Source organism: Lissotriton vulgaris, chromosome 7, assembly GCF_964263255.1.
Source record: "Lissotriton vulgaris chromosome 7, aLisVul1.2, whole genome shotgun sequence".
Classification (NCBI taxonomy): Eukaryota; Metazoa; Chordata; class Amphibia; order Caudata; family Salamandridae; genus Lissotriton; species Lissotriton vulgaris.
In genome coordinates this window covers 1,398,883,515-1,398,910,154 of record NC_141695.1, presented here as the reverse complement: position 1 = coordinate 1,398,910,154, position 26,640 = coordinate 1,398,883,515, and the positions used below count along the sequence as shown (strand labels likewise).

The 26,640-nt window shown below is 41.5% G+C and overlaps 1 long non-coding RNA gene across 1 annotated transcript; it reads left to right on the top strand.

Moving 5' to 3' along the window:
* Positions 1-253: 253 nt before the first annotated feature.
* On the top strand, positions 254-11,825 carry LOC147705716 (uncharacterized). Its single transcript, XR_015297317.1, has 3 exons — positions 254-358; positions 5,045-5,198; positions 11,737-11,825. It is a non-coding gene; the product is annotated as an uncharacterized LOC147705716 (long non-coding RNA).
* The last annotated feature ends 14,815 nt before the right edge of the window (positions 11,826-26,640 follow it).

The window sequence follows — 26,640 nt, the reverse complement described above, 5'->3', positions numbered from 1 at the left end:
GGTTTAAAAAAAGTCACCAAAAGCAAAACTACCCTGTATAGGCTGCTGTATTGACAGGTCAAACATCCTTGCTGAGTTAATTTGCAACATTGTAAGATAAACTTTTGAACCTTAGAGTTCAGTTAGGAGGGAGTTGCTATGGTAACAGATAGAAAGGTTTGAGAGGGGGATGGGTGTTGGTTTGAAAATAGTGAGGGAAGAGTTTTCATTGGTTGAATTAAGGCATATGTGTACAAAGATAGAGATTTTCTATGCCAGTCTTGGTTTCAGTGTATTGAGAGCACACCTTTTCCTCTGCTAAAGAAAAATTGGTGTGTGTGTCTGACACTGTTTTCAATCTCCAAAAGCATTTCTAAAGGTAAGTAATGATTCATTTAATTTAGATAGAGATTTATTTTCTCTATGGAGAATATTTGGAAGCAGATAGTTATGTTTTAGAAGTGAAATTGTATGTTAGTATATAAGTCCTGCGCAGTGTTTTTTACATGTTATTTAAAAATCGATTTTGGGTGCAAATGAATGGTATTTTTATTTGGCCTTTTTTATGATTGCCATGTGCAGTTGATGCATGACTTTAAACATGGGTAATAAGTGATGCACTGGTGGCGCCAGGCTTTTATAAATGAGGCCCTGACTTTGTTTGATGATATTGAGTGGTTGTAGTTAGGTTCTGTGCAGTGTTTTTTACATGTTATTGAAAAATCGATTTTTGGGTGCAATTGATTGGTATATGTATTTGGCCCTTATTTATGAATGCCATGTGCAGCTGATGCATGACTTTAAACATGGGTAATAAGTGACGCACTGGTGGCGCAAGGCTTTCATAAATAAGGCCTGACTTTGTTTGATGATATTGAGTGGTTGTACTTAGGTTCTGTGCAGTGTTCCTTACATGTTATTCAAAAATCGATTTTTGGGTGCAATTGATTGGTATATGTATTTGGCCCTTATTTATGATTGCCATGTGCAGCTGATGCATGACTTTAAACATGGGTAATAAGTGACGCACTGGTGGTGCAAGGCTTTCATAAATAAGGCTCTGACTTTGTTTGATGATATTGATTGGTTGTACATAGGTTCTGCACAGTGCTTCTTACATGTTAAACAAAAATCGATTTTTGGGTGCAATTGATTGGTATATGTATTTGGCCCTTATTTATGAATGCCATGTGCAGCTGATGCATGACTTTAAACATGGGTAATAAGTGACGCACTGGTGGCGCAAGGCTTTCATAAATAAGGCCCTGACTTTGTTTGATGATATTGATTGGTTGTACTTAGGTTCTGCGCCGTGTTTCTTACATGTTATTGAAAAATCGATTTTTGGGTGCAATTGATTAGTATATGTATTTTGCCCTAATTTATGATTGCCATGTGCAACTGATGCATGACTTTAAACATGGGTAATAAGTGACGCACTGGTGGCGCAAGGCTTTCATAAATAAGGCCTGACTTTGTTTGATGATATTGAGTGGTTGTACTTAGGTTCTGTGCAGTGTTCCTTACATGTTATTCAAAAATCGATTTTTGGGTGCAATTGATTGGTATATGTATTTGGCCCTTATTTATGATTGCCATGTGCAGCTGATGCATGACTTTAAACATGGGTAATAAGTGACGCACTGGTGGCGCAAGGCTTTCATAAATAAGGCTCTGACTTTGTTTGATGATATTGATTGGTTGTACATAGGTTCTGCACAGTGCTTCTTACATGTTATTGAAAAATCGATTTTTGGGTGCAATTGATTGGTATATGTATTTGGCCCTTATTTATGATTGCCATGTGCAGCCGATGCATGACTTTCAACATGGGTAATACGTGACGCACTGGTGGCGCAAGGCTTTCATAAATAAGGCCCTGACTTTGTTTGATGATATTGATTGGTTGTACTTAGGTTCTGCGCCGTGTTTCTTACATGTTATTGAAAAATCGATTTTTGGGTGCAATTGATTAGTATATGTATTTTGCCCTAATTTATGATTGCCATGTGCAACTGATGCATGACTTTAAACATGGGTAATAAGTGACGCACTGGTGGCGCAAGGCTTTCATAAATAAGGCCTGACTTTGTTTGATGATATTGAGTGGTTGTACTTAGGTTCTGTGCAGTGTTCCTTACATGTTATTCAAAAATCGATTTTTGGGTGCAATTGATTGGTATATGTATTTGGCCCTTATTTATGATTGCCATGTGCAGCTGATGCATGACTTTAAACATGGGTAATAAGTGACGCACTGGTGGCGCAAGGCTTTCATAAATAAGGCTCTGACTTTGTTTGATGATATTGATTGGTTGTACATAGGTTCTGCACAGTGCTTCTTACATGTTATTGAAAAATCGATTTTTGGGTGCAATTGATTGGTATATGTATTTGGCCCTTATTTATGAATGCCATGTGCAGCTGATGCATGACTTTAAACATGGGTAATAAGTGACGCACTGGTGGCGCAAGGCTTTCATAAATAAGGCCCTGACTTTGTTTGATGATATTGAGTGGTTGTACTTAGGTTCTGTGCAGTGTTCCTTACATGTTATTCAAAAATCGATTTTTGGGTGCAATTGATTGGTATATGTATTTGGCCCTTATTTATGATTGCCATGTGCAGCCGATGCATGACTTTCAACATGGGTAATACGTGACGCACTGGTGGCGCAAGGCTTTCATAAATAAGGCCCTGACTTTGTTTGATGATATTGATTGGTTGTACTTAGGTTCTGCGCCGTGTTTCTTACATGTTATTGTAAAATTGATTTTTGGGTGCAATTGATTAGTATATGTATTTTGCCCTAATTTATGATTGCCATGTGCAACTGATGCATGACTTTAAACATGGGTAATAAGTGACGCACTGGTGGCGCAAGGCTTTCATAAATAAGGCCTGACTTTGTTTGATGATATTGAGTGGTTGTACTTAGGTTCTGTGCAGTGTTCCTTACATGTTATTCAAAAATCGATTTTTGGGTGCAATTGATTGGTATATGTATTTGGCACTTATTTATGATTGCCATGTGCAGCTGATGCATGACTTTAAACATGGGTAATAAGTGACGCACTGGTGGTGCAAGGCTTTCATAAATAAGGCTCTGACTTTGTTTGATGATATTGATTGGTTGTACATAGGTTCTGCACAGTGCTTCTTACATGTTAAACAAAAATCGATTTTTGGGTGCAATTGATTGGTATATGTATTTGGCCCTTATTTATGAATGCCATGTGCAGCTGATGCATGACTTTAAACATGGGTAATAAGTGACGCACTGGTGGCGCAAGGCTTTCATAAATAAGGCCCTGACTTTGTTTGATGATATTGATTGGTTGTACTTAGGTTCTGCGCCGTGTTTCTTACATGTTATTGAAAAATCGATTTTTGGGTGCAATTGATTAGTATATGTATTTTGCCCTAATTTATGATTGCCATGTGCAGCCGATGCATGACTTTCAACATGGGTAATACGTGACGCACTGGTGGCGCAAGGCTTTCATAAATAAGGCTCTGACTTTGTTTGATGATATTGATTGGTTGTACATAGGTTCTGCACAGTGTTTCTTACATGTTATTCAAAAATCGATTTTTGGGTGCAATTGATTGGTATATGTATTTGGCCCTTATTTATGATTGCCATGTGCAGCTGATGCATGACTTTAAACATGGGTAATAAGTGACGCACTGGTGGCGCAAGGCTTTCATAAATAAGGCCCTGACTTTGTTTGATGATATTGATTGGTTGTACATAGGTTCTGCGCAGTGTTTCTTACATGTTATTCAAAAATTGATTTTTGGGTGCAATTGATTGGTATATGTATTTGGCCCTTATTTATGATTGCCATGTGCAGCCGATGCATGACTTTCAACATGGGTAATACGTGACGCACTGGTGGCGCAAGGCTTTCATAAATAAGGCCCTGACTTTGTTTGATGATATTGAGTGGTTGTACTTAGGTTTTGCGCAGTGTTTCTTACATGCTATTCAAAAATCGATTTTTGGGTGCAATTGATTGGTATATGTATTTGGCCCTTATTTATGATTGCCATGTGCAGCCGATGCATGACTTTAAACATGGGTAATACGTGACGCAATGGTGGCGCAAGGCTTTCATAAATAAGGCCCTGACTTTGTTTGATGATATTGAGTGGTTGTACTTAGGTTCTGTGCAGTGTTCCTTACATGTTATTCAAAAATCGATTTTTGGGTGCAATTGATTGGTATATGTATTTGGCCCTTATTTATGATTGCCATGTGCAGCCGATGCATGACTTTCAACATGGGTAATACGTGACGCACTGGTGGCGCAAGGCTTTCATAAATAAGGCCCTGACTTTGTTTGATGATATTGATTGGTTGTACTTAGGTTCTGCGCCGTGTTTCTTACATGTTATTGTAAAATTGATTTTTGGGTGCAATTGATTAGTATATGTATTTTGCCCTAATTTATGATTGCCATGTGCAACTGATGCATGACTTTAAACATGGGTAATAAGTGACGCACTGGTGGCGCAAGGCTTTCATAAATAAGGCCTGACTTTGTTTGATGATATTGAGTGGTTGTACTTAGGTTTTGCGCAGTGTTTCTTACATGCTATTCAAAAATCGATTTTTGGGTGCAATTGATTGGTATATGTATTTGGCCCTTATTTATGATTGCCATGTGCAGCCGATGCATGACTTTCAACATGGATAATAAGTGACGCACTGGTGGCGCAAGGCCTTTATAAATCAGACCCTGACTTTGTTTGATGATATTGAGTGGTTGTACTTAGGTTTTGCGCAGTGTTTCTTACATGTTATTGAAAAATCGATTTTTGGGTGCAATTGATTGGTATTTGCATTTGGCCCTTATTTATGAATGCCATGTGCAGCTGATGCTTGACTTTAAACATGGGTAATAAGTGACGCACTGGTGGCGCAAGGCCTTTAAAAATAAAGCCATGAGTTGCTATTGTATAAACTTAAATATGTTGCAATTTATTGTTTATATTGTTTGCTTTTTAACATTACTTTGTTGTTTGCTAATAGTGGTCTTTCATGTGTTTTTTTAACAGAACAACAGATTCAAATCAACTTCTGAAAAGCAAGCAAAAATGCCTTCAAGGCAAAGAAAAATCAAAAATACCATACGGAAAAGGAGAACATCAACAACAGAGTTTATGGAATCCTCTTCAACAACTACTTCAAAAAACACCAGAAAAGCTTCTGGTAAGCCAATTAAGTCTTTTCTTCGTAACATATGTCGTAGGAAAAAAAATGAAATTGCTAATGTGAATATACAGAAAAAGTCAACAAATCTAAAAAGGAAAGAGAAGCCCACAAAAAATGTTTCCATTGGACCAGGAGAGAAGAGAATGGTTAGCAATAGAAGGGTAAATGTTTTTAGGGACATTCGTAGGCGAATGTTTCGCAATAGGGTAGTTTTAAATTTGCTAAAAAATGAAAAGAAAAGTAAACTAAAAGCTGCTTTTTACAAGAAAAAGAAAAGTGTAGAAAAGATTGTTGATCAGGCTTTTGAAGTTAAGAAAAAATTATTTATTTTAATAATCAATAGAATTAGGATACTTAATAAGGCAATGGATGTTTTCAAATCGAACAGTAGATGGAAAAGAATTATTAATCGGAGTAATTTTTGTGAAGTATTTTCTGGTGAATGGATGCATAGTTCAAGTTCTGAGCCTTTTTTTAATGAGGAGAGTTACTTTCAGGAAAATGATTTGGTGCATGCGGTTGACACCAGTGGTCGTGCCTATGAGGTGAAAGATAGTTGTGTGATGGAAAAAGAGAAACTTGTACCTAGAGATGCAGAAGAGGTGTTAGCTGATGAAGTTTTAGGGAGACGTACTAAGGGTCCAGTGTACACATGGAAATGCAGTAGTATTTGTAGTGTGCGACAGGAATCAATTGATTTGCTTCGAAATTTCTTACGTACATATAGTAAAAAAAGTCTCAAACAAAAAATGAAGATCCTGCAAGAGTTAGATCCTTGCAGAGTGAGAGAAAGCACAGGTTTGCAAGGGCATTCACTAGCATGTCTTTCTAGAAAAGTTTGTCGGAGTGTTTTTCATCATTTTAGGATGTTAGCAGTGCATCATAATAACGTAAGGAAATTAGTGAGGAAGTTGTATTATGCAAAAAGTCCTGCACTTAAGCTTAAACAGTTAAATAGTGCTCTTTTGCATGGATCTGAAGTGGATGTGAAGACTATTTGTGAAGAAATTGAGTTTTGTTATTTTGGGAACAAAGAGGACAGTGTAGAAATAGATATAGTAATGGATGGCAATGCAGAAGATAATGGACAAATTTCAAGTATTGAAAAGTTTGATGAGGAAATTATCAAGTTTAAGGTGAAATCAAGTGAGAGGCCTAATGTAACTTGTGTGTGTTGTCGACGGACTCATTATAAAATTCAGACTAGGTTAGTTGATTTATATGCAAAAAGTGAATTGGAAAATAATAGTGAATGGGAGGATTTTGTAAGTTATTTGTTGGTGGAGAATTCTTTTGATTTGAGTTTGGATCAGCGTATTTGCACTTATTGTTTGAAAAAATTAAATGAAAATAGAATGCCTGCAAGAGCAGTTTATAATAATCTTCAGTTGATAGATATTCCTTCTGAATTGATGGATCTAAATACTTATGAATCTATTTTGATTCAATGTGTCCATCCTTTTCAGGCTATTGTACGCATGGAGCCTAAGACAGGGAAATTGCCTCCATCAGATTTACTGAGAGGATTAAAGGGAAGAGTTGTTTATTTGCCTCTAGATGTAAAGAAAAATATTAATACAATTGGTGTAGAAAGAGTAGAAGAAGATCCTTTAGTTATTCTAGTTAATGGGGTTCCAACAAAGAGTAAGAAAATTTGGCAAGATTTAGTGGATGTTAAAAAAGTCAAGAAGGCAACGTTGTATTTGGTCAAAAACAATGAGTACTACAAAGATGTAAGTGTTGGAGCAGAGGAAACAGCTATAGAAGAAGATAGTGATTCTTCAGTTGGTCAAATTGAAAAAGTTGATGTGTCTAGAACTGAAGAAATATATGAACATTATACTGTTCATCCTTTGCATTCCAAAGAAGTAATGGGAAATGCAATTGACTTGTTTCAAATGAAGGCAGCAAAAGGAAGTCCCATTAGTGTATGGGAAGAAAGTTTGGAAGCTCGTTGTTTTCCACAATTATTTCCAACAGGTTGTGGTGGACGATATGATGATCGACCAGTTCAAATTCCTGCAGCTGAATACCGGACTCTAAGATTATATGCAGAAGATCCAAGGTTTCGTCAATGCATTCCATATTTATTTCATCTACTGTTTGAAAGTGATTTGTCTGGGCTTTCTTATGCAGTTAATCATATATTAAAAAGTGGACCTCATTTGCAAAATGTATGTGCAAGGGACTTTATGGAGAAAGTTAATCTGCAAGACAGTATTTTGGAATCTCAGCTAATCAATCTCATGGCATGTCAACGTGGAACCAATGAGTATTGGTTTCGTCGTCATGGAGAATTGAAATGTATGCTAAGAAACTTAGGAACTCCTACATGGTTCCTCACTCTTAGCTGTGCTGAGTATGCATGGGACGATTTACTTCAATTTCTACGAGAGGCAAATGAAAACATACCAAATATAGAATTGAAAACACCAGGAGAACTGTGTTCTTTAGATCCAGTGAATGTTTGCAGATATTTTAATCATAGATTTGAAGCTATGATGTCTTTTATTACCAACAAAAAAAATCCTCCCCTTGGAGAGGTTTTGGATTTCTTTTGGAGGAAGGAATATCAAGCGAGAGGTGCTCCTCATATACATATGTTGTTGTGGATTAAAGATGCACCCAAATTTGGAACAGATTCAGATGAAACAGTGATGAGTTTCATTGAAGAGTATTCAACATGTGCTGTTCCAAAATCTACTGAAGAAAACAATTTAAGGCAACAAGTTTTACGTTTTCAATCTCATCGTTGTGGAAAGTACTGTCGTCGAAAATTTAAAAACAAGGAAAAGTACTACACGAAATGTCGTTTTGCATTTCCTCGACCAGTGATTTCTAAGGGAAGAGTAAATAATTTGATGTCATCTCTACGACATACTGTGACGAGAAAATCTCCCAAAAACACATATAATTTGAAAAGAAATGAAGAATCTAAGTACATAAACGATTACAACCCAGTGATTTTGTCCATGTGGAATGCTAACATGGATATTCAGTTCGTTGCTGACAACTCTATTGCTGTGGCTCGATATGTGACATCTTACATCACCAAAAAAGAAAAGACAGAACTGAAGGAAATGTGGGAGGACATTTCACATGAAAAGAGTCTAAGCAAGAAATTATACAGTTTCAGTCTGAAGATGTTGTCGCATCGAGAAATTGGAGCATATGAATGTTCTGATCGGTTATCATCAGCAAGTCTCTATGCCAAATCAAGAACAATCATTTGGGTGAGTCTTGGTCTTGCTGCCACACGAAACCGAGTTTTGAAATCTGTACAAGAAATTGAATATTTGGCGGAAAAAGAACCAAACAGTACAGATATTTTGAAGACAAATATGTTGGATACATACTATCCAAATAGAAGTACTCACCTTGAGAACACATGTTTGTATGAAGTTCTTCAAAACTACAGTTATAAGAGGAACATCACAGAAGATATCAATAATGGAAAATATGCACTCATTGGCTATGAAGGATGTCTAGTGAAGCAGAAAAAAGGCCATTTGATTAATCATCGAAAATTGAGTTGTGAAGTTCCAGACAAAAGAGAATTTTACTACTTAGCTCTTTTGCAACTCTTTAAGCCATGGCGTACAGAAGAGGAACTACTTGGAGATTTTCTCTGTTATGAAGACTCTTTTAATGCAACTAAGGATACCATAGAATGTCCTATTTTTCTAAATTATCTGCAAATGTTGAATGAAGAAATGGAGCAAGAAACCACAATTGCTGAAGAGATAGCTAGAAACAGTTCTCAAGATAGTCAGAGTTCTACTTCATTGAGCCAGGATCCACTAGGAGGACCAATTATCCAAAATGAAGCTGCCACTGCCATGGATGAGGTGGAAAGAGCTATGGAACAAGCTCAAGAGGATGGAGTTAACTTAGAAGATTTGGTAACGCAACTAAACATTGAGCAGAAAAAGATATATGATGAAGTCACAGAGCAGATTGAACATGGATTCAGACATGAGAAAAAAGAGTGCTCATGTATATTATTTGACCCTGTCCGACTGTATGTAAGTGGAGAAGCGGGGACAGGAAAAAGTTTTCTAATTAAAGCCGTTGCAAGTTATCTGCAGAAAAGGACTGATTCACCACTGTCTTGTGTTGTAACTGCTCCAACTGGTCTGGCAGCACATAACATTAAAGGGATTACTCTACATCGTTTATTGATGCTGCCAGTTGAACATGATAATAAATTGCATTACAACAAGCTATCTGGAGATGCGTGTTCTGAAGTTTCAAGAGTCTTGAAGAAAATGAAACTTCTTATCATAGATGAAGTAAGCATGGTCTCAAATCTAATGCTTGCTTTTGTGCATTTGAGAATGCAAGAAATTCTTAAAACAGACTATGATGTGTTATTTGGAGGAAAACACATTATTGTTTTTGGAGATCTATTGCAGTTGACTCCAGTAAAAGGACAACCAGTGTTTAAAATGCTCACGCATGAAGATACCAGGAAGTCCGTTGGAAGCATTGGAAATGTTAATATATGGCTAAATTTTAAATATGCTGAACTGCTTCAAAATATGCGACAGGCCAAGGATGAAGATTATAAAAATATTCTACAAGATGTAAGAATTGGAAAAATGACTGAGAAAGGGAAAAAAGCTTTGCATAGTCGATTAATTTCAAATTTGTATCCAAATGAAAACATTCTTCCAGAGAATATTTTTAAAAAAATGACTGAGAAGAAATCTGGGATATGTTTGATGCCAACTCTGCAAGAATGTTCCATCTTCAACCAAAAAATGTTAGACTTAGAAAATGAAGAGATTGTGAAACTAGAAGCAATAGATAAAATAGAGCATATGGGTGCAACAATTGTTTTGTCAGAAAATTTGAAAATTAAATTGCATTCATTGGAGAAAAGTATTTCAAAAACAGCTGGTTTTGAAAAGACTCTGAATGTGTGTTTAAATTGTCGTATCATTTTGAGAAGGAATTTAAATGTTGAAAGCGGTCTGGTAAATGGAGCAATGGGTTATGTTGTTGATTTTGTGAATTACAGAAATAGAGATGGAATTGAATTTTTAAAAATAAAATTTGATGGCATTGAACAAGTTCAACAAATAAGTCGTTGTTCTGCTAGATTTTTACTTGTAAAAGACTTATATGTTCGCCGAAAACAGTTTCCTGTTTGTTTGGCGTATGCAGTGACAATTCATAAATCTCAAGGTTTAAGTGTAGATAGTGCATTGGTGAACATTGGAAGATCTGTGTTTAAAGAGGGTATGGCATATGTGGCATTATCTCGAGTCAGAACTTTATCAGGATTGTATTTGATTGCATGTGATGAGACAAATATTTCTGCCGATCTAGATTGTGTTAAAGAATACAATAGGTTAAGAAGAGAGTATGCTCCACATTTGCCTCAATATCCTCTGTTTGAAAAACGTGTGGTAGGCCGAAAAAGAAGAAATGAGGATAATTGTAGTGAGGTAGTTGCAAAAAGACAAAAAGTAGAGAAAACTGTAATTGAAAACAGGAAGAAAAAGAATTGTGGAGAAAATGTTGTTGGATTTCAGTTTGAAAACAGTTCTGGTGTCAACTGCTATGCTAATGTAGTGGTTAATGTTGTTTTTTTTCTTAAAAGTTTACAAGAACAGATTGTTGAAAATCGGGATCAAAGATTGTGTGGTTTATTGAATTCTGTGTTTCAGAAATGTAGCAGTGTTACAGCACAAATAGAAAGTGTAACAGAAATTCGAAATATTTTAGATTTGTGTTCTGGTCAAGATAAATTTTCACAGAACATTCAGCAGGATTGTCAGGAATTTTTAATGTATATGTTTGGTGTTTTGGAAGATGAAGGTGTAGATGTAGATAATCTTTTCAGTCTTTCTTATCAATGGCAGCATGACTGCCACAATTGTAGTTTATCAAGTACTACTACAATAGACACTGAAAGATTTATATATTTGACTTTACCAGACTGTAAATCAGTGTCTTTTAAAAATCTAGTTAAAGCAGCAGATCATAATATGGTGTGTACCCAATGTAACTGTACAATGCTGTCCACATTATTTATACAAAGGTATGGGCAGTATATCATTTTAGTTTTCCAACGATGTAGACCTGATGGAACTAAATTGACAACTTCTATCAAAAATTTTGTGGCTTCTCAGTTATCAATTTCTGGAAGGACCTTTACAACTGAAGCTATTATTTATCATGATGGACCTTCGACCACCTCAGGACATTATACATGCTACTTAAAATCTGAAAATGGATGGAGTTACTGCAATGATTCTCATTTAACTTATAAACAACGTTTGCCTTATGACTCTACAAATTCTTATCTAGTGTTTTTAAAACCAAAGTTTTAGTAAAGGGAATTGGCCTTTGAAGACGGGAATAGTTAATAAAAGTTAGTTAGTTAGTTAGTTAATCTAATATTTGAAATTATTTATCTCATGTAGATACTTTAAGTGGATCTCAAAGTAAAAAATACCGATATATCAGACACAAATTGGCCGTGAGGATTGTGTATGGTATGATGTTTTTAGATCTTTTTTCATAGGAAGTCGATGAAATGGAACTCATAAGGAACAGCAGACTTTTTTTCTACCAAAAGGACCTTCACTATCTTCTACTTGGCCTCATGGAAAAGTAAGTGAATCAAAGATTAGTGTACATATATGAGATGTATGTTTGAATGGGTTTTTTTAAACACAATCTTTTAGATTGTGTTTTTTTTTTCCCGCTGTTATATGATGAAGACTTTGAACTCACTAATTTAAGTGGAATTCAATATATTCTGAGAACAGCAAAAATAAATAATGTAACATATTGTAGAAGTTATTGTGTAGTTTGCATTATGTAATTTATATTGTGTTCACATTGTTATGCACTCATTTTCTTTTTCACCCTTATTTACCTCTCTTTAATAATTTACAATCTTTTTTCATTGCTGTTTCTTTACTGTACTTCATTCACAACTTCTTAATCTAATAGGAACTATCTGCATTTCCTCAGTTCCTTCCACCACTTTTTATCTTTTTTATATTCTCTTAGTACCACTGCTTTAGTTTCCTAACCCTCTTTCTCTTTCTCCATTTTTTTTTCTTTCACACTCATTGTACTGTAGTTCAGTTAGTTCTTCCTTTTGTCTTTCTTTTACTCTCTCTCTTCTTTCTCTCTATTACTCCCCATGTGTTGCCCTTATTCACTTATATGTACCCTCTTTCACCCCTCTTTACTTATATTCACTGATATTTACTTTCCCTCAATCGCTGCTATTCTTTTCCTCTGATCCCGTCACTACCTGTCATTCTCATACTTAACTGTCCTTCTTTTTACTTTCAATATCCATTTATATTCTCCCTTAACCTCTACTTTAGTGTTCTTCCTATTTCTTCTTTCTTTTGCTCCCTTATTCATTTTTCTTTTCTCAGTTACTTCCTTTTACACTTTTTATCTGTCTTACTATCTATTACACAGTCCCTCCTTCATTTTTTTTTTCTTTTTTTTTGTTAGTGCGCTGACGGTACGCGCACGGGTGCGCGCACCGAAAGCGCACCAAAGTGAAATATAAAAAAAAAATATTTTAAATTAAAAATATTATCTCAATATACATTATAGTGTTCATTTTTACAAAAACATACTTTAGCAATTCACTAAAAAACACATAGGTATGAGTCTGTATAAAAAGTTAGGAATTAGCATTAAAAAAACCTATGAAATTCACTGAAAAAACCATAGGTTACACACCAGTTATAGTTAGAAATTAGCATTAAAAAAACCTATGAAATTCACTGAAAAAACCATAGGTTTCACACCAGTTATAGTTAGGAATTAGCATTTAAAAAACCTTACAAATTCACTGAAAAAACCATAGGTTTCACACCAGTTATAGTTAGCTGGAAATTTTACTGATATAAAACCATTGAAATTCCCACGTTATAGTTAGTCGGACTCACTATAACTTGCGCGTACAATGCACTGCTGATGACGTCACATATTACATCACTCATGACATGGTCAGTGACATCACTCATGACATCACTGATGACACCATCCTTGTGACAGAGTGACAGACCTAATTTCAGTGTAATGTAACGCTTGAAACACATATTCAAAAATAGAAACAAACATTTTCAAAAAAATGGAGATACCCAAACCAGTAACAACAACCAATTCAGTAATTCCACCATCTATATACACATCCACTCATTCACCAACAGTTCTATATAGTCACTCATATATATACTCACTCATCATATGTAGTGATACACCTATACATCCTGTTACACATCAGCAGTCATCCAAAAGTTACTCACACACATACTCACACATGCAAATAAACTATTGAACATCCATTTATTTGCATATACATTTATACACACACTACCACCTTACTTCTAAGGAAACTTACCCATACTTACTCTCCTAAACAATCACTTATAGAAACACATACTTATTTAAACAGGAACTTCTACAATCTCTCACTATATATACTATACTCACTTATATACATCAATACTCACATATACTAGATTAAAACATATGTCGTTACTAATGAAGACACTAGTGAGACAGTCATTCACTCACTAACACACACATATACACACTCATCCACCCATACAGTCCTGCACATATGCTGTCTTCAAAACACATACAAACAGTGAGTCAGTCACCAACCCCTGCAGCCACTTATACACAAAGAGAAACACTGATACAAACATTTAAATATTTAAACAATACTCGCTAATATATGTATTCACTAAGATACACGTAATAAGCCAGTTACCCAACCAATTTTTTTTAAAAAAAACATCCATTTACACACGTATTTAAACATTTATTCTTCCATCGACCTTTACAAATACATATATAAAACAAATCTATTTTTCAGAAAGACACACATTCACTGGATGGTGTCATCAGTGATGTCATGAGTGATGTCACTGACCATGTCATGAGTGATGTAATATGTGACGTCATCAGCAGTGCATTGTACGCGCAAGTTATAGTGAGTCCGACTAACTATAACGTGGGAATTTCAATGGTTTTATATCAGTAAAATTTCCAGCTAACTATAACTGGTGTGAAACCTATGGTTTTTTCAGTGAATATATATATATATATATATATATTCCTTAACGCTGGTAGTCCCAATGAGTCGCACACGAGACAGCAGAGAAAGGTTACCAGCCTTTTTAATTTCAGGTATGGAAGTACATCAGTGGCAGGCTGTGATGTGCAGCTTCCCCTTCAAGCCTGACGCGTTTCGAGTTTCCTCTTCTTCAGAGGCCGCCGGGAAAGTTCGTGCAGTGGCGGGCAGGCATACCCCCAATTGAATGCTTAGTCACGCCTCCTGGCGATATACAGGAATTGTGGGATATGTAGTGCCCAAATGTTCTCCCTCGATTGTGGCGCACTTATTGCTGCGATAATGGACCCCTCAGGTGAGCCCCCGCCACGGTGTGCCTCCTCAATCCTGCTCTGCTGCTCCACATAGGAGGTGAGTCCATCCTCGTGGCCCCTTCAAAATTGCAGGTTGGTGCGGTACTCGGCGGATGGGTGTCCGCCCTCTATTTTCCTTAACGCTGGTAGTCCCAATGAGTCGCACACGAGACAGCAGAGAAAGGTTACCAGCCTTTTTAATTTCAGGTATGGAAGTACATCAGTGGCAGGCTGTGATGTGCAGCTTCCCCTTCAAGCCTGACGCGTTTCGAGTTTCCTCTTCTTCAGAGGCCGCCGGGAAAGTTCGTGCAGTGGCGGGCAGGCATACCCCCAATTGAATGCTTAGTCACGCCTCCTGGCGATATACAGGAATTGTGGGATATGTAGTGCCCAAATGTTCTCCCTCGATTGTGGCGCACTTATAGCTGCGATAATGGAGCCCTCAGGTGAGCCCCCGCCACGGTGTGCCTCCTCAATCCTGCTCTGCTGCTCCACATAGGAGGTGAGTCCATCCTCGTGGCCCCTTCAAAATTGCAGGTTGGTGCTGTACTCGGCGGATGGGTGTCCGCCCTCTATTTTCCTTAACGCTGGTAGTCCCAATGAGTCGCACACGAGACAGCAGAGAAAGGTTACCAGCCTTTTTAATTTCAGGTATGGAAGTACATCAGTGGCAGGCTGTGATGTGCAGCTTCCCCTTCAAGCCTGACGCGTTTCGAGTTTCCTCTTCTTCAGAGGCCACCGGGAAAGTTCGTGCAGTGGCGGGTAGGCATACCCCCAATTGAATGCTTAGTCACGCCTCCTGGCGATATACAGGAATTGTGGGATATGTAGTGCCCAAATGTTCTCCCTCGATTGTGGTGCACTTATTGCTGCGATAATGGACCCCTCAGGTGAGCCCCCGCCACGGTGTGCCTCCTCAATCCTGCTCTGCTGCTCCACATAGGAGGTGAGTCCATCCTCGTGGCCCCTTCAAAATTGCAGGTTGGTGCGGTACTCGGCGGATGGGTGTCCGCCCTCTATTTTCCTTAACGCTGGTAGTCCCAATGAGTCGCACACGAGACAGCAGAGAAAGGTTACCAGCCTTTTTAATTTCAGGTATGGAAGTACATCAGTGGCAGGCTGTGATGTGCAGCTTCCCCTTCAAGCCTGACGCGTTTCGAGTTTCCTCTTCTTCAGAGGCCGCCGGGAAAGTTCGTGCAGTGGCGGGCAGGCATACCCCCAATTGAATGCTTAGTCACGCCTCCTGGCGATATACAGGAATTGTGGGATATGTAGTGCCCAAATGTTCTCCCTCGATTGTGGCGCACTTATAGCTGCGATAATGGAGCCCTCAGGTGAGCCCCCGCCACGGTGTGCCTCCTCAATCCTGCTCTGCTGCTCCACATAGGAGGTGAGTCCATCCTCGTGGCCCCTTCAAAATTGCAGGTTGGTGCTGTACTCGGCGGATGGGTGTCCGCCCTCTATTTTCCTTAACGCTGGTAGTCCCAATGAGTCGCACACGAGACAGCAGAGAAAGGTTACCAGCCTTTTTAATTTCAGGTATGGAAGTACATCAGTGGCAGGCTGTGATGTGCAGCTTCCCCTTCAAGCCTGACGCGTTTCGAGTTTCCTCTTCTTCAGAGGCCACCGGGAAAGTTCGTGCAGTGGCGGGCAGGCATACCCCCAATTGAATGCTTAGTCACGCCTCCTGGCGATATACAGGAATTGTGGGATATGTAGTGCCCAAATGTTCTCCCTCGATTGTGGCGCACTTATAGCTGCGATAATGGAGCCCTCAGGTGAGCCCCCGCCACGGTGTGCCTCCTCAATCCTGCTCTGCTGCTCCACATAGGAGGTGAGTCCATCCTCGTGGCCCCTTCAAAATTGCAGGTTGGTGCGGTACTCGGCGGATGGGTGTCCGCCCTCTATTTTCCTTAACGCTGGTAGTCCCAATGAGTCGCACACGAGACAGCAGAGAAAGGTTACCAGCCTTTTTAATTTCAGGTATGGAAGTACATCAGTGGCAGGCTGTGATGTGCAGCTTCCCCTTCAAGCCTGACGCGTTTCGAGTTTCCTCTTCTTCAGAGGCCGCCGGGAAAGTTCGTGCAGTGGCGGGCAGGCATACCCCCAATTGAATGCTTAGTCACGCCTCCTGGCGATATACAGGAATTGTGGGATATGTAGTGCCCAAATGTTCTCCCTCGATTGTGGCGCACTTATAGCTGCGATAATGGAGCCCTCAGGTGAGCCCCCGCCACGGTGTGCCTCCTCAATCCTGCTCTGCTGCTCCACATAGGAGGTGAGTCCATCCTCGTGGCCCCTTCAAAATTGCAGGTTGGTGCGGTACTCGGCGGATGGGTGTCCGCCCTCTATTTTCCTTAACGCTGGTAGTCCCAATGAGTCGCACACGAGACAGCAGAGAAAGGTTACCAGCCTTTTTAATTTCAGGTATGGAAGTACATCAGTGGCAGGCTGTGATGTGCAGCTTCCCCTTCAAGCCTGACGCGTTTCGAGTTTCCTCTTCTTCAGAGGCCGCCGGGAAAGTTCGTGCAGTGGCGGGCAGGCATACCCCCAATTGAATGCTTAGTCACGCCTCCTGGCGATATACAGGAATTGTGGGATATGTAGTGCCCAAATGTTCTCCCTCGATTGTGGCGCACTTATAGCTGCGATAATGGAGCCCTCAGGTGAGCCCCCGCCACGGTGTGCCTCCTCAATCCTGCTCTGCTGCTCCACATAGGAGGTGAGTCCATCCTCGTGGCCCCTTCAAAATTGCAGGTTGGTGCGGTACTCGGCGGATGGGTGTCCGCCCTCTATTTTCCTTAACGCTGGTAGTCCCAATGAGTCGCACACGAGACAGCAGAGAAAGGTTACCAGCCTTTTTAATTTCAGGTATGGAAGTACATCAGTGGCAGGCTGTGATGTGCAGCTTCCCCTTCAAGCCTGACGCGTTTCGAGTTTCCTCTTCTTCAGAGGCCGCCGGGAAAGTTCGTGCAGTGGCGGGCAGGCATACCCCCAATTGAATGCTTAGTCACGCCTCCTGGCGATATACAGGAATTGTGGGATATGTAGTGCCCAAATGTTCTCCCTCGATTGTGGCGCACTTATAGCTGCGATAATGGAGCCCTCAGGTGAGCCCCCGCCACGGTGTGCCTCCTCAATCCTGCTCTGCTGCTCCACATAGGAGGTGAGTCCATCCTCGTAGCCCCTTCAAAATTGCAGGTTGGTGCGGTACTCGGCGGATGGGTGTCCGCCCTCTATTTTCCTTAACGCTGGTAGTCCCAATGAGTCGCACACGAGACAGCAGAGAAAGGTTACCAGCCTTTTTAATTTCAGGTATGGAAGTACATCAGTGGCAGGCTGTGATGTGCAGCTTCCCCTTCAAGCCTGACGCGTTTCGAGTTTCCTCTTCTTCAGAGGCCGCCGGGAAAGTTCGTGCAGTGGCGGGCAGGCATACCCCCAATTGAATGCTTAGTCACGCCTCCTGGCGATATACAAGCATTCAATTGGGGGTATGCCTGCCCGCCACTGCACAAACTTTCCCGGCGGCCTCTGAAGAAGAGGAAACTCGAAACGCGTCAGGCTTGAAGGGGAAGCTGCACATCACAGCCTGCCACTGATGTACTTCCATACCTGAAATTAAAAAGGCTGGTAACCTTTCTCTGCTGTCTCGTGTGCGACTCATTGGGACTACCAGCGTTAAGGAAAATAGAGGGCGGACACCCATCCGCCGAGTACCGCACCAACCTGCAATTTTGAAGGGGCCACGAGGATGGACTCACCTCCTATGTGGAGCAGCAGAGCAGGATTGAGGAGGCACACCGTGGCGGGGGCTCACCTGAGGGCTCCATTATCGCAGCTATAAGTGCGCCACAATCGAGGGAGAACATTTGGGCACTACATATCCCACAATTCCTGTATATCGCCAGGAGGCGTGACTAAGCATTCAATTGGGGGTATGCCTGCCCGCCACTGCACGAACTTTCCCGGCGGCCTCTGAAGAAGAGGAAACTCGAAACGCGTCAGGCTTGAAGGGGAAGCTGCACATCACAGCCTGCCACTGATGTACTTCCATACCTGAAATTAAAAAGGCTGGTAACCTTTCTCTGCTGTCTCGTGTGCGACTCATTGGGACTACCAGCGTTAAGGAAAATAGAGGGCGGACACCCATCCGCCGAGTACCGCACCAACCTGCAATTTTGAAGGGGCCACGAGGATGGACTCACCTCCTATGTGGAGCAGCAGAGCAGGATTGAGGAGGCACACCGTGGCGGGGGCTCACCTGAGGGCTCCATTATCGCAGCTATAAGTGCGCCACAATCGAGGGAGAACATTTGGGCACTACATATCCCACAATTCCTGTATATCGCCAGGAGGCGTGACTAAGCATTCAATTGGGGGTATGCCTGCCCGCCACTGCACGAACTTTCCCGGCGGCCTCTGAAGAAGAGGAAACTCGAAACGCGTCAGGCTTGAAGGGGAAGCTGCACATCACAGCCTGCCACTGATGTACTTCCATACCTGAAATTAAAAAGGCTGGTAACCTTTCCTCGCTGTCTCGTGTGCGACTCATTGGGACTACCAGCGTTAAGGAAAATAGAGGGCGGACACCCATCCGCCGAGTACCGCACCAACCTGCAATTTTGAAGGGGCCACGAGGATGGACTCACCTCCTATGTGGAGCAGCAGAGCAGGATTGAGGAGGCACACCGTGGCGGGGGCTCACCTGAGGGCTCCATTATCGCAGCTATAAGTGCGCCACAATCGAGGGAGAACATTTGGGCACTACATATCCCACAATTCCTGTATATCGCCAGGAGGCGTGACTAAGCATTCAATTGGGGGTATGCCTGCCCGCCACTGCACGAACTTTCCCGGCGGCCTCTGAAGAAGAGGAAACTCGAAACACGTCAGGCTTGAAGGGGAAGCTGCACATCACAGCCTGCCACTGATGTACTTCCATACCTGAAATTAAAAAGGCTGGTAACCTTTCTCTGCTGTCTCGTGTGCGACTCATTGGGACTACCAGCGTTAAGGAGAATATATATATATATATATATATATATATATATATATATATATATATATATATATATATATATATATATATATATATATATTACCTACTGGCGGTCGCCAGTAGGTATATATAGTTAGGATTTTTTCCCTATGGGATTTTTGAAAATTCTATGTCTAATAACTTTGGCGTTTGTGGACGGAATTGGCTGAAATTTCCTGGAAAAATGGCACATTTTGTTTCTGAGCAGCCCCTGAAAATTTGGGGGGCGTTCGTCAAGGGGGGGCCGAGAAAAAAGGGGGGTCCCAAAACGCGTTTTTCCCATGTTAATTTCCATAGGGCGGTTGGCCTCACTTTTAGCTCGAACGGCTGAATGGATTTGCACGAAACTTGGCAGAATTGTAGGGACTGTTAGCCCGATGTGCCTTTGCTAGGTCTCAATATATGTGCTCCAGTGGATTTTGAGAAATTAACGTTAAAAAAAAAGATATATATCTGTGACAGCGCTCCGGGCTGCGCTCCGGTTCGCGTACTTGACGCGAAACGGAACTTCGCGAAGCGAAGCTGATTGGCTCTTCGGTGTCTGTCAACATTCTAAACAGTCCGGAGCGGCCGCCATCTTGTCTCTCGGTAGGATCAAGAGACAAGAGGAGGCCAAAACAAAGGGGGAAATTACCATAAGGGGGCATAGTAGATCCTCGTTGACCCCCTAGGTTTTATGTGGAGGTTTTAAAAGGGCCCAGCAGGGCCCACTGTGTGGGGAGCGGCCGGTTCGCGAACCGGAAAGTGTTCTGGACAGCGTACTATAAGGAAAAAAGAATGATAGACTTTTCAAATACTGTATGTTAATTGATTGTTGGTTTTGTTGATTATTTTTTTAATTTCTTTATTTTTTAAGCTTTTTTTATTGTGTTTGTGTTTCATAATTTATTAAACTTTCTAACATTTCATTGTCAGAAATGTCATTATTTTCATAGAAAATACTTTGTAGTCTCTGAGGTTGTAAAATGTCCTCATTTTTAATGAGGTCATCTACTGCTTGAACACATTGCAGTAGATCTTGGTCCCAAGTTTCATCCATAAAATCAATCTCATTTTGATCAATGATTTCTTGGCTGGTCTCTTGCTGGGCAATTGGAAATTCAACTTTCTGTTCGCCTTCCATTTTGCCTCAAATTTGGATAAAAAAAAAATATATTAGTAGAGATAGGGCACTGTTGGGATTAATTTTAGATAGGTAGTTTTTATCAGTGAATTTATCTTTTGCCAGTGTATAGTATCAGAGTGGAAGTAGGAATATAAAAAAGTGTATGTGATTTAACGTAAGTAAATTCATAATTATACAAGAGAAGCCTAACTCCATCCATAACTATTACAGAGAAGACTATCTAAATCTATAACTACTACAGAGGGATAGTATATAACTATCAGAAAAAGTTTACCCTACTAATTTATAGTGCACAATATACTTCAGTTTTAAAAATAATACCTTACCTTTACAAACAAGTTGAAGTGTTTAGTGATATTTCAATTGAAATGTACAACAAGAAGTAGCAGTCAAAATGGCTGTGTTTCCTTCTCTTCCTTTATATATATTCAGGTATATAACCAATCAAATGCCAGGTAATAAAAGTAGAAAATGAAAGGAACATTTTCATTGGTTGTCAATTCCAACACTTCAGATGTGTTTTGTGAAGTAATTTACCTCACGGTATTTAGAGAGGTCTACAGGCTAAATGGCTAAATGGAATTTCAATCAAATTTGTGAAAATGAAAGGGATTGTTATGTAGTATGAGCTAATCTATATTTGGTGAGAGTGTCTCTAGTCGTTTTTCTGTAAATTACTTTCCCACCTTTTTTTTGGACCGCTTCCCGGGAAGCGGTCCGGTTCGCGAACCAGCAGCGTTACGGGAGTCCACCATTTTGTGTTTCGGTCGAATTAAGATACAAGATGGAGGGCAAATAATGTTCAGAATGGGTAGAAGGGGGCACGGTACAAGTATCTTGACCCCCTAGGTTTTCTGAGGGTGGCTGAGGAGGCCCATATGTGCGGGAAAAAAACATTTTTTTTGGAAATTTTGCGCAGTTAGCTTCCGGTTCGCGTACCGGTTCGCACCCCGGGGAGTGTACTTTGTTGAAAATTAGAGAAAAAAGTTAGAGTAAAATAATAAATGTGAGTGATCAGATGTAGGGTAGCTCTGAGAAGAGCTTTTGGGTTTATGGTACATTTTGGTACTTATAAGTAGGTACCAATGCACAGTCTAAAATTCAGAATGAAAATTCTGTTGCCCTCATCTGAGAAGTGAACTCCATCTCCTCTGTAGATATCTTGCATGTAGTAACGCAAGTTATTGTTGTACATGGAGCCCATTCCATAGTCTCTCATGTAAGCTGAAACAGATTTGTTTACATGCTTCCTCGACTTCTCAATTTGTGGACAAAATTGGTTGGACCACCTCCATTTCTGTCTTTGGCATATATTGGAATATACCAAGGCAGTTTGAGGAAAAAGTGCCATTAATTGCTCAAAGGTGTCCTTTAAAAGCATTTCCAGACCTACCCCAGTCAAAGTGCCCAAATCATTACCTCCACAGTGCACAATTAACAGGTCAGGTTTTGGCAAATGCATAAAGGTTTTCACCAATGGTATCAATTGGTGATATTTTAATCCTCTTTGGCCCAACCACTTAATTTCCACATCTTGTAAATTGAGGTTAGGTAAATTTCTGTTCTCAGCATACCTTTGAGCCCAGTAGATGTAACTATGTCCAACAATCCAGACATTAAACATGGTGGGAGAAGGTTGTGCTGCAGTCAGATGAAGTGTGGTAATGAAAGGGCAGTTGAAACAGTAGGAGTTTGTAAAGAAAAAAAACTGTGGATTTCCAGTGCTAATGATTCATTAGCAGTGATTGGTGCATTTCCATTTCTGAAAACAGAAAGTTAGGGTGCATGGATGTGTTCTTTGAAAGATGTAATTTGAATGGTCAAGGAAAAAACATTTAATGAAAGATTGCACTGGATACGCAGGTGCACTGAGAGTTCAGAGTTCAATTGAAACATTGTTGTGTGAACTTGCAAACATGAGAGGTCTTTCAGGAGGTGGTTGCTAAGCAAAAAAGGCAGAGAGGGCAAAGGGGGGAAGGGTTTTGATTTGAAAAAAGTGAGGGAAGAGTTTTGATTGGCTAACATGAGAGATATGTGTAATGAATATCAGCATTTCTGTGCTTTCTATAGCTGCAGCCTCTGGAGTGCATCCTCTTTGTTCTGCTGAAGACAATTTGGTGTACTTTTGAGACTGTTTTGAAACTCAAAAAGTATTTGCTAAGGTGTGAAAAGATTTATTTAATTTAGATAGAGAATAGTATGATTTAAGGAGAAAATTATGAAGAAAGCTGTGTTTTTAAAATGTGGCTTTGTCTCAAGTGATATACAAATAGATTTTGTTTCTTTGAGAAATTGTAATTACATATTCTGTGTAGAAATCTGGCATGCAGTAACACAAGTTATTGTTGTACATGGAGCCATGGGCGTCCGCAGAAATTTTTCCAGGGGGGGGCAAAATGTTGAAGTCGCCCCCTTTTTTTCTGACTGTGTTTTCCATTCTCCTGCTTTTGTCCCGTTTTTTTTACTACTGCTTCCTACTTCCATTTTTCTGAGTATTTTCTCATGCTTTTGCTTTATTTTTACTGCTTTTTCCTTAGTCTTCCCCATTGTTCTGACTGTTTATTCCTACTTTAGCCTTGTTTTTTTTACTGCTTTTTCCTTCCTCGCCCCCCCCTCATTTTTCTGACTCTTTCTGCCCTGATTTTTACCTTCCTCTCCTAAAAGTCTCCTGGAAAGGGGCGACCAACTCGGTCCCCCCGAACGTATGGCAGAGTGCCTCGATCCCCCCGGGAAGCCATTTTTTGGGCGGAAGGCGCGTCTCGGCTGGTATGCCCGAAGCGGCGTAGCTGGGGCGCGCCCTTTCCCGCCCTAGAGTGGGCTGGCCTAGACACTGACGCAGCCAGCCACGCCCTCAGGGCAGGCAGGGGCGGGTATACGCCCGCCCTGAAGACGGATAAAAAGGGACGCAAGACCAGAAGACATCCTCTTGTTCTTGTGCTCTGAAGCTGCACCTCCTCGCTGCACGTGAGCTCGGGACAGAACGAAGAGCCAATTTTGAGCGTTTTAATCTTTCTTTTTGTCTTCTAGATACTTCGTCTGAAAGATGCCCAAGAAAGGCGCGAAGAGAATGTCGACTGACCAGATGGTTCGGGTCCTCATGAAGGAAATGTCCGAAATAAAGAAGCAATTGGCGGAGCGAGACAGAGAGGAGGGATCGGGGCGTCCACCGGCCGGAGGGAGGCCAAAGAGGCCGAGAAGGGGGCCGGTCGGGGGAGACGTCCCGGTTCCCTGTTCCCCGCTCGAGGCGCCAGCCCCGGTACCGGCCCCGGTACCGAAGGAAGGGAATCCGATTCCCGTCGTAGTCACCCCGACATCCGCTGTGGATATGCCTCCCGAGTTGGCGGCACAGTTAGCAGCATGGTTGGGGGACAGTAGCGAGGGCGCCACGGCTGCCGAAGCGCAAGCACTCATGAAACAGTTGCGCGAGAAACGTGATACAGCCAAGGTGCCCGCGCCGGATGCGGTGATAGACAAGCCACGAGGGGCGGAAGCAGCGTTCGGTGCAGGTAAGCGGCCATTGCCGATCGCGAGGCATGAGTCAACACCCTCTCGTAGAGAAAAATTGGGGCAACACGTTCCTTTGGCAATAAAGGAAAAGATTTGGGCTGGGGAATATGTAAACATTTTCTCCTTGCTTGTTGATCATTATGAGGTTGAAACTGTTAAGAGTCAAAAGGATCTGATGCATCCAAGTGTTTGGCGCGCAAAAATGGCCGCCTTTAAAGTGAATGAGAATATTGGCAACTGGGGCAATGCATGGGGAATTTTTACGTCAATTTTGGGGGAACGTAGGCCTGAATTGCTCCCTGAGTTTCCAGTATATCAGTCACGAATTATGGGGTACTCGACATCGCACCAAGGTAACCAATGGTTCTGTTATGACAACCTTTTCAGGAAAGCGATGGAGCATAACAAAAGTTTAACCTGGGACTGTTATGATTCTTTGACATGGGATAAAATGAAAGAGTCAGGGATGTTAAAAATGCCATTGGTGGGGAGTACTGTTGGTGAGTCCTCCCGCCAATATGGGGGGACGCCCTTTCGGTCGGGTACGGGTACCGACGATTATCCGAGACCCGCCGGCAATACAGGGAAGAGGGGTTTCTGTTTCAATTTCAACAAAGGTAAATGTACTAGGCCCCCGGGATCTTGTAAATTCAAGCACGAATGTAGTGGTTGCGGGGCACCCCATCCTGAGTCCTCGTGCAGAGCCAAAACGGGTGAAAATGGGGGTAGAGGAGGCGCCAAACAGGTCTAATGTAGTCCGAGGGGCGCCTTTACCAACCCCGATTGATACCTTGGCGATGATTCCCTGGCTCAGCGAATACCCAGATCGTACTTCTGCGGGGGTGCTGCGAAACGGTTTTTCATATGGTTTCCGCATCCCGGTGGGGGACTTTCAGGGTGTCGGGACGTGCAAAAACCAACTTTCCGTCTTGCAGCATACGACTGTAGTACAGGATAAGATCCGGAAAGAGGTTATCCGAGGTCGGGTTGCCGGCCCGTTTAGTGTTCCCCCGGTACAGAATTTTGTCTGTTCTCCTTTAGGGGTGGTCCCCAAGAAGGACCCAGGTGAGTTTCGATTGATCCACAATTTATCAGCTCCTCATGGCCTTTCTGTGAACGAAGCAATTGATCCAGAGGTATGTTCGGTGCGGTACGCATCATTTGATGAGGCCGTAGCCATTTTGAATCGCCTGGGGCCCGGGACGCTGATGGCGAAATCAGATATCGAGTCAGCGTTCCGTTTGCTCCCGGTACACCCGGACGACCAACGTCTTCTGGGATTCATGTTTCAAGGTTCGTATTACTTGGATAGGTGTATGCCGATGGGGTGCTCTATATCTTGTGCATATTTCGAGAAATTCAGTAGTTTTCTACAATGGGTTTACACGAAGGAAACGGGTTTTCGAAATGTGATGCATTACCTCGATGACTTTCTGTTCCTTGGGGCCGCTGGGGATGACGAATGTGCCCGGGCCTTGACTGAATTTTGTGTATTAATGGATCGATTTGGCGTGCCATTGGCACCAGGTAAAACTGTGGGTCCCACGACTTGCCTCGAGTTTCTGGGGATCGAGTTGGACTCTAGTGAGGGTTGTTTTCGTTTACCAGCTGCCAAAGTGTCAAAATTCAGGGCAGCCCTGCAAATGTGTATAAATGCATCGAAAGTTACGCTGCATCAATTGCAGCAATTGGTGGGGAAGTTGAATTTTGCCCTAAGGGTGATCCCAATGGCCCGCCCCTTTTCCCGTTCAATTGCCCAGGCGATGGTCGGCCTAAAGGAGGGTCATCATCGCACGAGATTATCGGCTGAGGTCCGCCAAGACATGCGTATTTGGTTAGCATTTTTGGCGGATTTCAATGGTCGAGTCGTCTGGAACAAACCAGCCTTGTCCTCTGAAGAGCTTGGTCTATGGACGGATTCAGCGGGAAGCATGGGCTTTGGCGCCATCTTCGGCACAAAATGGTCGGCACAAAGGTGGCCAACATGGTGGCATGAAGAGGGGCTGACGAGTAATATTGCTTTCCTTGAACTGTTTCCCATTTTGGTGGCCCTCAGAACCTGGCCCGATGGATTAAAAAATCACTCTGTCATATTTTGGTCTGACAATATGACCGTTGTAGAATGCATCAATAGTCAGGCAGCACGTTGTAAACTGATTTTAAGGCTGCTTAAAGAAATTGTCTTACTGTGTATGCAACTGAACGTGGTATTCAGAGCGAAACATGTCCCAGGGGTGATGAATCAGGCGGCTGATGCACTGTCTCGTTTTCAAATGCAGGCTTTCTCGGGTTTCCTTCCCTCAGCGGACCCAGAGCCGGCACCCTTTCCCGAAGCTCTCTGGTCTCTC